Consider the following 11,831-nt stretch of genomic DNA (forward strand, 5'->3'; position numbering starts at 1 on the left):
ATTCAAATGAACTTTGAAAAATCATGAGAATGTAACTGTGACAAAGTAAACCACGACATAACACTACTGAAATATTCCAACTCTTGCATTTCAACGAATGAAATTCAAAATGAAATTTGAAAAATCCAGAGAATGTAACTTTGACATGGTAAACCACGACAAAACACTACTGAAATATTCCAACTCTTGCATTTCACTGAAAGAAATTCAAAATGAACTTTGAAAAATCAAGAGAATATAAGTGTGACAAGGTAAACTACGACATAACTCTACTGAAATATTCCAACTCTTGCATTTCAACTAAATAAATTCAAAATGAACTTTGAAAAATCAAGAGAATGTAACTGCGACAAGGTAAACCACGACAAAACACTACTGAAATATTCCAACTCTTGCATTTTAATGAAAGAAAACCGAAATGAACTTTGGAAAATCAAGAAAAATTAACTGTGACAATGTAAACCATGACCAACCAGTATTGAAATAATAAAACTCTTGCACTTCAAATAAAGAACTTCAAAATGATCTTTAAAAAATCAAGATAATGTAACTTTAACAAGGTAGACCACAACGAAACACTACTGAAATAATTAAACTCTTTCATTTCAAAGAAAGAAACTCAAAATGAACATTGATAAATCAAGCGAATGTAACTGTGACAAGGTAAACCATGACAAAACACTACTGAAATAATCCAACTCTTGCATTTCAATGAAAGAAATCCAATACAAACTTTGAAAAATTAAGAGAATGTAACTGTGACAAGGTAAACCACGAAAAAACACTATTGAAATATTCCAACTCTTACATTTCAATGAAAGAAATTCAAAATTAACTTTGAAAAATCAAGAGAATTTAACTGTGACAAGGTAAACCTCAACAAAACACTACTGAAATATTCCAACTCTTGCATTTCAATGAAAAAAAATTCAAAATGAACTTTGAAAAATCAAGAAAATGTAACTGCGACAAGGTAAACCACTACCAAACACTACTGAAATATTCCAACTCTTGCATTTCAACGAAAGAAATCCAAAATGAACTTTGAAAAATCAAGAAAATGTAACTGTGATAAGGTAAACTACAACGAAACACAACTGAAATATTCCAACTCTTGCATTTCAACGAAAGAAATTCAAAATTAACTTTGAAAAATAAAGAGAATGTAACTGTGATTAGGTAAGCCGCAACAAAACACTACTGAAATATTCCAACTCTTGCATTTCAACGAAAGAAGTTCAAAATGAACTTTGAAAAATCAAAAGAATGTAACTGAGACAAAGTAAACCACTACATAACACTACTGAAATATTCCAACTCTTGCATTTCAACGAATGAAATTCAAAATGAACTTTGAAAAATCAAGAGAATGTAACTGTGACAAGGTAAGTCACAACAAACCACTAGTGAAATATTCCAACTCTTGCATTTCAACGAAAAAAATTCAAAATAAACTTTGAAAAATCAAGAAAATGTAACTGTGAAATGGTAAACCACGACAAACCACTAGTGAAATAATCCAACTCTTGCATTTCAATGAAAGAAATTCAAAATGAACTTTGAAAAATCAGGAAAATGTAACTGTGACATGGTAAACCACAACCAAACACTACTGAAATATTCAAACTCTTGCATGTCAAGGTAAGAAATTCAAAATGAACTTTGAAAAATCAGGAAAATGTAACTGTGACACGGTAAACCACAACCAAACACTACTGAAATATTCCAACACTTACATTTCAAAGAAAGAAATTCAAAATGAACTTTGAAAAATCAAGAAAATGTAACTGTGACAAGGTAAACCATAACCAAACACTACTGAAATATTCCAACTCTTGCATTTCAACGAAAGAAATTCAAATGAACTTTGAAAAATCAAGAAAATGTAACTGTGACAAGGTAAACCTCAACGAAACACAACTGAAATATTCCAACTCTTGCATTTCAACGAAAGAAATTCAAAATAAACTTTGAAAAATCAAGAGAATGTAACTGTGACAAGGTAAACCACAACCAAACACTACTGAAATATTCCAACTCTTGCATTTCAAAGAAAGAAATTCAAAATGAACTTTGAAAAATAAAGAAAATGTAACTGTGACAAGGTAAACCACAACCAAACACTACTGAAATATTCCAACTCTTGCATTTCAACTAAAGAAATTCAAAATGAACTTTGAAAAATTAAGTGAATGTAACTGTGACAAGGTAAACCACAACCAAACACTACAGAAATATTCCAACTCTCTCATTTCAGCGAAAGAAATTCAAAATGAACTCTGAAAAATTAAGTGAATGTAACTGTGACAGGGTAAACAACAACAACACACTACTGAAATATTCCAACTCTTGCATTTCAACGAAAGAAATTCAAAATGAACTTTGAAAAATAATGAAAATGTAACTGTGAAACGGTAAACCATAACCAAACACTGCTGAAATATTCCAACTCTTGCATTTCAATGAAAGAAATTCAAAATGAACTTTGAAAAATCAAGAAGATGTAACTGTGACAAGGTAAACCACAACCAAACACTACAGAAATATTCCAACTCTTGCATTTCAATGAAAGAAATTCTAAATGAACTTTGAAAAATCAAGAAAATGTAACTGTGACACTGTAAACCACAACCAAACACTACTGAAATATTCCAACTGTTGCATTTCAAAGAATGAAATTCAAAATGAACTTTGAAAAATCAAGAATATGTAACTGTGACAGGGTAAACTACAACAACACACTACTGAAATATTCAAACTCTTGCATTTCAACGAAAGAAATTCAAAATGAACTTTGAAAAATCATGAGAATGTAACTGTGACAAGGTAAACCGCAACCAAACACTACTGAAATATTCCAACTCTTGCATTTCAACGAAGGAAATTCAAAATGAACCTTAAAAAATCAAGAAAATGTAACTGTGACAAGGTAAACCACATCTAAACACAACTGAAATATTCCAACTCTTGCATTTCAATGAAAGAAATTAAAAATGAACTTTGAAAAATCAAGAAAATGTAACTGTGACAATGTAAACCACAACCCAACACTAGTGAAATATTCCGACTCTTGCATTTCAAAGAAATAAATTCTAAATAAACTTTGAAAAATCAGGAAAATGTAACTGTGACAAGGTAAACCACAACCAAACACTACTGAAATATTCCAACTCTTGCATTTCAACGAAGGAAATTCAAAATGAACTTTGAAAAATCAAGAAAATGTAACTGTGACAAGGCAAACCACAACCAAACACTACTGAAATATTCCAACTCTTGCATTTCGATGAAAGAAATTCAAAATGAACTTTGAAAAATCAAGAGAATGTAACTGTGACAAGGTAAACTACAACAGCACATTACTGAAATATTCCAACTCTTGCCTTTCAACAAAGGAAATTCAAAATGAACTTTGAAAAATCAAGAAAATGTAACAGTGACAAGGTAAACCACAACCAAACACTACTGAAATATTCCAACTCTTGCATTTCAATGAAAGAAATTCAAAATGAACTTTGAAAAATCAAGAAAATGTAACTGTAACAAGGTAAACCAAACACTACTAAAATATTCCAACTCTTGCATTTCAATGAAAGAAATTCAAAATGAACTTTGAAAAATCAAGAAAATGTGACTGTGACAAGGTAAACCACAACCAAACACTACTGAAATATTCCAACTCTTGCATTTCAACGAAAGAAATTCAAAATGAATTTTGAAAAATCAAGAAAATGTAACTGTGACAAGGTAAACCACAACCAAACACTACTGAAACATTCCATCTCTTGCATTTCAACGAAGGAAATTCAAAATGAACTTTGAAAAATCAGACCTTTGGAGGGGGAGGGCCCGGGGAGAGGGGGTCGTTCTGTGTCTCAATGCACACAAAAAGTATAAAAAATGGGGGAGGGCAGGGAGGGGAGGAGGGGAGGGGGAGGAGGTGGGAGGAGGAGGAGGAGGAGGAGGAGGAGGAGGAGGAGGAGAGGAGGAGGAGGGGAGGAGGAGGAGGGGAGGGGAGGGGAGGGAGGAGGAGGAGGAGATGGAGGGAGAGGGGCCCCTTTGGGGGGCCAAAGGGGGAGGGGCTCTTTGGGCCCCGGGGGGGGGGGGGTCTGAGGAGGGCGTTTGGGGGGCTGGGGCTCTTTGGGAGCTTGGGGGACCTTTGAGGACCGGGGGCTTCCTTCGGGGTTGGGTAGGGGGATTGGAAGCCTTTGGGGTTGTGGTAGAGGACCTCACAACACTGTTCAAATGGAACTTGTGTATTATAACGACCACAGAGTTTGACCCTCAAATTCTCTTCTAAAACCTTTCCTTAAATCTTCTTTTAAAATGTCTCTAACTGTTTCGCCGAAATAATTCCATAACCTGTCTAAAACAGTTTCGCCCAAATAATCCCTAAACGTAATTCAGCGTGTTCCTTTTGTTTTTGGCATCTCTGCGCTAATGCATTTCAAATTAATTAGAAACCTGATTCCCGCGCTAAAACAATTCATCGCTAAGATGTTTCTTGGAGAACTGTTTCCATGGCGTTTGGTTATTAATATCTTTTGGAGTTCAATCAAAAGAGTTGTTTCCGAGGCAAAGACATTAATGACTTGGATCTATTCCTGGAGAAATGTTGACAGTACCTGTCAGACATTATTAAACTTTGCCTGGAAACAATTTGATTAATGAATGACAGCACAGGTGTTCCAAATTCCCAATCGATTACGCAATCAATTTCTCAGAAATACATCTCCCCTAGGGACTCTATGCCCATATATGGTGTGGGTACGGATGGAACTATATATGTATGTATACATACATACATACATATATATATACATACATATATATATATATATATATATATATATATATATATATATATATATATATATATATATATATATATATATATATATATATATATATATATATATATGTATATAAAAAACAATATTAATCAACTATCGATATCAGCTTTTTTCCCAAGTAATCCATAAGGACAGTGGGAAAGGTCTAAAAGCATTAGAAAATATAATATAACAATAAATAATGAAAAATTATTTTCAAAAATAAGAAAAAAAAACATATTTTTGGCGGCTATTTTTTAATTGGTCCGGAAGTGTGGGATATGAACCAATCTGAGGCGCGAGACTTTTAGTTAAACGTAGAATATTAAATTTTAAGCCGAATACCAGTTTCGGTCGAAATGACGTTTAAATTACTTGATTGGGTTGAACGACAAAAAGGCTACACCTTGTCTGCTGAGTCTCGACCAATATAATAGGAAATATTGTACAAATGCTAAATCTTCACCTCTTGATATAGATGGAGAACAGCCTGTGGTTGTTAATTAAAACCGTTTAATTAGACTACTCTTGCAAAATGTGAAAAAAAATCATTAGTATATAATGAATAAAAAACACAGAACCTAATGCTAAAAATTTCTTCGATGCAAGTAAATCGGATAATAAAAAACAAACAATATTAGTCAATATAGTATTCCAACTTGTCACAAGTAAACCAAAAAAACAGTGGAAAAGGTCGAAAATTATTAAAAAGAAAATATAATAATAAATAAAAAAAAGACTTTCCCGAATGAACATATTCATAAATACGAAAAAAAAACATATTTTTGGTCACTATTTTATAATTGGTCCAGAAAGAGGGGCTTTGGACCAATCTTAGATGCGAGACTTTTAGCTAAACATAGAATATCAAATTTCAAGCCAAATACCAGTTTTGATCGATATGACGTTTAAAGTACTTGATTGGGCTGCATGTAAAAAGATAATCCCTTTGCCTGTTGAGTCAGGATCAATGTAATTTCCAAAAAATTGGTTTTTTGGCACCAATTGGGATTGTTGGGGATTAAAAACAGGGTTGTAACTTCCTTAAAATTGTATCTAAGAATTTTAAAAGTATCTATAACCGTGAAAGGCGAGTGATAAGTCCGGTGTTCAGTGTACAAAACATTTAGTCAATGAGACCAAAAGTCTTAACCACAGGTTAACTACAGCTAAGAAAACACCTTCTTTCGTTTACTACCTCCACATGTCACGAACCACCACACAACCTCCATAGATTTTGCACCTCAAATAAACACAATAACCTGCCCTCCCACGGAACGATTGTGCCGTGGGGTTTAATTTTATTTTAAATTAAGTTCTTATGTTAGAGCCTTTTTTAAGAATCATACAATCAACGGCATCAGACTGAAAAAACTATTGACTCTCTTATCATCTTATTAATTATCTCGACATTCGATTCAAATTTTATAGCTGTTAGACTATAGAAAAATTACCTTTCATCTGTTCTACCCTGTGCATCCAGAAAGACCTGAATGGTGCGATGCCTGTACCCGGTCCTACCATTATAATTGGTAAAGTTGGATTTTCTGGCAAATGAAATCGAGGCTCACTAAAACAAAAGAAATAAAATATTTAGTGTATTTATTTAAAAAAAAAAAAAATTCCAGACTTGTTGCTCCAGTCAGTTAAAGGTAAGCATTGTTTCTGTTCGGTGTTTTAAGCGGCTTTAACACTAAGTACGTATTTTTCTGAGCTAAGTGTTATAATAAGTACAACATTTCAATTTTATACAAGTTCTTCTCTACTAGGTTAACATAAAAATCCATAAAACAGTCAAAATCATCGTCTGAATCATCATAAATAAATGCTCCAAAAATATGAAATGTGGAACAGAGATTGAAGCTAGGATAAAGCATGAAAGGCTTTCTAGGAGAATTTCATAAAATATTGTCTTCAAAATTTATCTCTTGTTCATCAAGTAATACAATTTTGTTGCTGATATATTGACTGCTTCATAATTCAACATAAACTTAAGTAACTTGAAATTTCAAATTTAGCTCGAGTCTAATTTACATTGACTATTATACGGGCGAAATTTTCTCTGTAAAGCGACTTTCACATTACGTGCGTAATAGTCCATGCTAAGTGGTGAGTAGAAGGGGGGGGTAACAGCCCCACGGGGCACCCCTGCTGCCACCTATAACTTTTTTGCACCCCAAATAAGGGCATAGCCTCCCTAGGGAGAACACGTGGTTAATGGGGTCAATGACCTAAATTTCCAAAGGTTGATGTTGTTGTTGTTTCCGAGGCAATTGTCAAGGTCAATGTTGTTGTTGTTGTTGTTGTAAGTGCACGCTCTCAGCGAATGTTATGATCCAGAAATAGTATTTGTTGTTGTTTTGGACATGTACATGCTCGAGGCGAATGTCATGGTGTCCAGAAATAGGATTTGTTGTTGTTGCTCGAGCCAAATGTTATGAGTTTCCCGGAAACAGATAGATCACGTGTTTCCTTCTCAGCCAATCAGCGAGTCGGTTACATCCCCCTTCTCAGCCAATCAGAGGGCTTGTTTACATATTATCGGCGGAGGGAATATAAGGAAAGGATTTTTGCTATAGTTTTATTAGTCTGTGAATAGAATTCAAGGAGTGAGAAGAAGAAAAGTTTGACTTTACACATTTGGATATATATTGGTGATGGCGATTAGTGGATTTTTTAACCTCTGAGAATTTGATAGTGGGGTTGATGATAATGATACAAGAGCACCAAGCATTGCGATGGAAATTAAGAAAGGATCGCGGCTTTGTCTGGACTGGAATGCAGTATATGCAAGACATGTGATATCCTTGAGCAAATTTAAAATAGAGGATCAATTATGTTTTGCTGCTAAAGTTGATATAGCACATGTGAATAGACTTCAATGTGCTTTAAGTGCATTGGTGAAACATATTGAAGACAATAAACAGTATCGTTAATTGTATATGCTCTGTATTATTGATGTTGTTGTAATTATTCAATAAAATTGTTTCGAAATCGAAAATGTTCTCTTTCTTTTCTGGTTAGGGCTAACGAATCAGGGTCAGTCTAGAGTCAGCAGTCGGAGTGAAAGGACTGAAAAATGAATAAATTTGAGAAAGAGAGAATTAGATCAAATCTAGTGTTTATGGAAAAACATTTGATTTTGGACGATGATTTTCTCGAATTATCTCTTAAACGCAGGATATTCTCTTGTCAGGGAACACTTGACAATATAATGAGGAGTGATTCTCCCCCATTGGACTATTGTATGAAACTTTTAAAATGTGATTCAAATGCTTATAGTCAATTTATTGATATATTAATTGAAACAAAGCAGAATCATATTGTGGATATATCAATCAACCAATGACATCATCTGTCAGACTTTAAAAATTTTCGCATAGAAACGATTCTCCAGGAATAGATCCAAGTCATTAATGTCTTTGCCTCGGAAACAACTCTTTTGGTCGAACTCCAAAGGATATTAATAGCCAAAGGCCATGGAAACAATTCACCAAGAAACATCTTAGCGATGAATTGTTTTAGCGTGGGAATCAGGTTTCTTATTAATTTGAATTGCATTAGCGCAGAGATGCCAAAAACAAAAGGAACACGCTGAATTACGTTTAGGGATTATTTGGGCGAAACTATTTTAGACAGGTTATGGAACTATTTCGGCGAAACAGTTAGAGACATTTTAAAAGATGATTTTTGAAGAGATTTTAGAAGAGAATTTAATGGTGAAACTATGTGGTCGTTATAATACACAAGTTCCATTTGAACAGTGTTGTGAGGTCCTCTACCCCAACCCCAAAGGGTTCCGATCCCCACCACCCCAACCCCGAAGGAAGCGCTCGGTCCTCAAAGGTCCCCCAAGCTCCCAAAGAGCCCCAGCCCCCCAAACGCCATCCTCAGACCCTCAAAGGCCCTCCCCGGGCCCCCAAAGGCCCATCCAGCGCCAAAAAGACCACCGGGGTCCCAAAAGCCATCACCCGGTCCCCAAATGTCCCCCAGGCTCCCAACTGGCCCCCCGGACCCCCAAAGGCCCACCCCCCGGCCCCCAAGGGCCCCCAGGCCCCCAAAGGGCCCCCGGACCCCCAAAGGCCCTCCCCCCAGTCCCCAAAGGTCCACCGGGCTCCCAAAGGACCAATCGGTCCTCAAGGGCCTCCAGACCCACAAAGGCTCTCCCCGGGCCCCCAAAGGACCACCCAGCCCGTGGTTTAGTTTTAGTTTAAAGTATAGAGTGTTTTAGCTTAGAGCCATAACTTAGAGTTTTTCTTGAAGTTCTAGTTTAGTTTAATTTTTGTTAAGAGTTTGATGTTTTACCTTTTAGTTTAAGTTATAGTTTTAGTTTGGTTTAGTTTTAGTAAAAAGTTTGTAGTTTTAGCTTAGAGTCTTAGCTTAGAGTTTAAGTTAGAGTTGTTGTGTAGTTTAGTTCTATTTAAGAGTTTATAATTTTATCTTAGAGTCTTAGCTTAGAGTTTTAGTTAGAGTGGAAGCCTAGTTTAGTTACAGTTAAGAATTTAGAGTTTTAGCTTAGAGTCATAGCCTAGAGTTTTACTTAAAGTTATAGTTTGACTAAGTTTTAGTTAAGAGTTTTGAGTTTTAGCTTAGAGTCTTAGCTTAGAGTTTTTTTGTTAGAGTTCTAGTTTAGTTTAGTTTTATTTAAGAGTTTGATGTTTTACCTTTGAGTTTAAGTTAGAGTTCTATCTTAGTTTAGTTTTAGTTAAGAGTTTAGAGTTTTTAGCTTAGAGTTTTTGTTGAAGTTCTAGTTTAGTTTAGTTTTAGTTAATATTTTAGAGCTTTAGCTTAGAGTCTTAGCTTAGAGTTTTTTGTTTGAGTTCTAGTTTAGTTTAATTTTAGTTAAGAGTTTGATGTTTTACCTTTGAGTTTCAGTTAGAGTTCTAGTTTAGTTATTTTTAGTTAAGAATTTAGAGTTTTTAGCTTAGAGTCTTAGCTTAGACTTTTTGTTGAAGTTCTAGTTTAGTTTAGTTTTAGTTAATAGTTTAGAGTTATAGCTTAGAGTCTTAGCTTAGAGTTTTTTTTAGAGTTCTATTTTAGTTCAATTTTATTTTAGAGTTTAGAGTTTTGGCATAGTCCTATCATATAGTTTTTTTGTTAGATTTCTAGTTTAGTCTAATCTTAGTTAAGATTTTAATTTTTTTTTCCTTTGATTTTCAGTTATAGTTTTAGTTTAGTTAAGAGTTTGGTGTTTGACCTTAGAGTCTTAGCTTAGAGTTTTAATTTGAGTTCTAGTTTAGTTTAGTTTTAGTTAAGCTTTTAGAATTTTAGCTTAGAGTTTTTTTTATTAGAGTTCTAGTTAAGTTTAATTTTAGCTAATAGTTTGATTTTTTACCTCCGAGTTTCAGTTAGAGTTCTAGTTTAGTTATAGTTAAGAGTTTGGTGTTTTACCTTAATGTCTTAGCTTAGAGATTTTAGTTGGAGTTGTAGTTTAGTTTCGTTTTGGTTAATAGTTTGGAATTTTAGCTTAGAGTCTTAGCTTAGAGTTTTTTTTTATAGTTGTAGTTTATTTTAGTTTTAGTTAAGAGTTTAGCGTTTTTGTTGAAGTTTTAGTTTATTTTAGTTTTAGTTAATAGTTTAGAGTTTTAGCTTAGAGTCTTAGCTTAGAGTTTTTGGTAGAGTTGAAGTTTATTTTATTAATAGTTAATAGTTTAGAATTTTAGCATAAAGTCTTAGCTTAGAGTTTTTGTTAGAGTTCTAGTTTAGTTTACATGTAGTTAAGAGTTTAGAGTTATATCTTAGAGACCTAGCTTATAGTTTTTAGTTAGAGTTCTAGTTTAGTTTAGTTTTGGTTAAGAGTTTAGAATTTTAGCTTAGAGTGTTAGCTTTGAGTTTTTTTTTAGAGTTCTAGTTTAGCTTAATTTTATTTAATAGTTTAGAGTTTTTGTTGAATTTTTAGTGTATCTTAGTTTTAGCTAATATTTTATAGTTTTAGCTTATAGTCTTAGCTTAGAGTTTTTGTTAGAGTTGAAGTTTAGTTTATTAATAGTTAAGAGTTTAGAGTTTTAGCATAAAGTATTAGCTTAGAGTTTTTGTTAGAGTTCTAGTTTAGTTTACATGTAGTTAAGAGTTTAGAGTTTTATCTTAGAGACCTAGCTTAGAGTTTTAGTTTAGTTTTAGTTAAGATTTTAGAGTTTTAGCTTAGAGTCTTAGCAGAGAGTTTTTGTTAGAGTTCTAGTTTAGTTTAGTTTTAGTTAAGAGTTTAGAGTTTTAGACTAGAGTCTTAGATCAGAGTTTTTGTTAGAGTTCTAGTTTAGTTTTAGTTAAGAGTTTAGAATTTTAGCTTAGAGTTTTATGCTAGAGTTCTAGTTTATTTTAGTTTTAGTTAAGAGCTTAGAGTTTTTAGCTGAGAGTCTTAGCTTAGAGTTTTTGTTGAAGTTCTAGTTTAGTTTAGTTTTAATTAGTAGTTTAGAGTTTTAGCTTCCATTCATATCTTCGAGTTTTTGTTAGAGTCTTCGTAAAGTATGGCTATAGTTAATAGCCTTGATTCTAATCATAGAGTCATTTCCATGAGTTTTTGTTACATTTCGTGATTATTCTACACATATTAAGTATTGTGTTGTTTTAAATCAGAGTACTATATAATTGTTTTAGTTTAGTTGAGATTTAGTTAAGAACTTAGATTTTTTTAGCTTAGAGTATTAGTTTAGAGTTTTTTTTAGAGTTCTAGTTTAGTTTAGTTTTAGTTAAGAGTTTGGTGTTTTACCTTAGAGTTTTTGTCGAAGTTCTAGTTTAGTTCAGTTTTAGTTAAGAGTTTAGAGTTTTAGCTTAGAGTCTTAGCTTAGATTTTTTGTTATAGTTGAAGTTTATTTTAGTATTAGTTAAGAGCTTAGAGTTTTTAGCTTAGATTCTTAGCTTATATTTTTTGTTAGAGTTCTAGTTAACTTTAGATATAGTTAAGACTTTTGAGTTTTACCCTAGGGACTTAGCTTAGAGTTTTTGTTAGAGTTGAAGTTTAGTTTAGTAATAGTTAAGAGTTTAGAGTTTTAGCATAAAGTC

Source organism: Artemia sp. Qi Xiang Cuo, chromosome 18 (genome assembly GCF_049724085.1).
Source record: "Artemia sp. Qi Xiang Cuo chromosome 18, ASM4972408v1, whole genome shotgun sequence".
Classification (NCBI taxonomy): Eukaryota; Metazoa; Arthropoda; class Branchiopoda; order Anostraca; family Artemiidae; genus Artemia; species Artemia sp. Qi Xiang Cuo.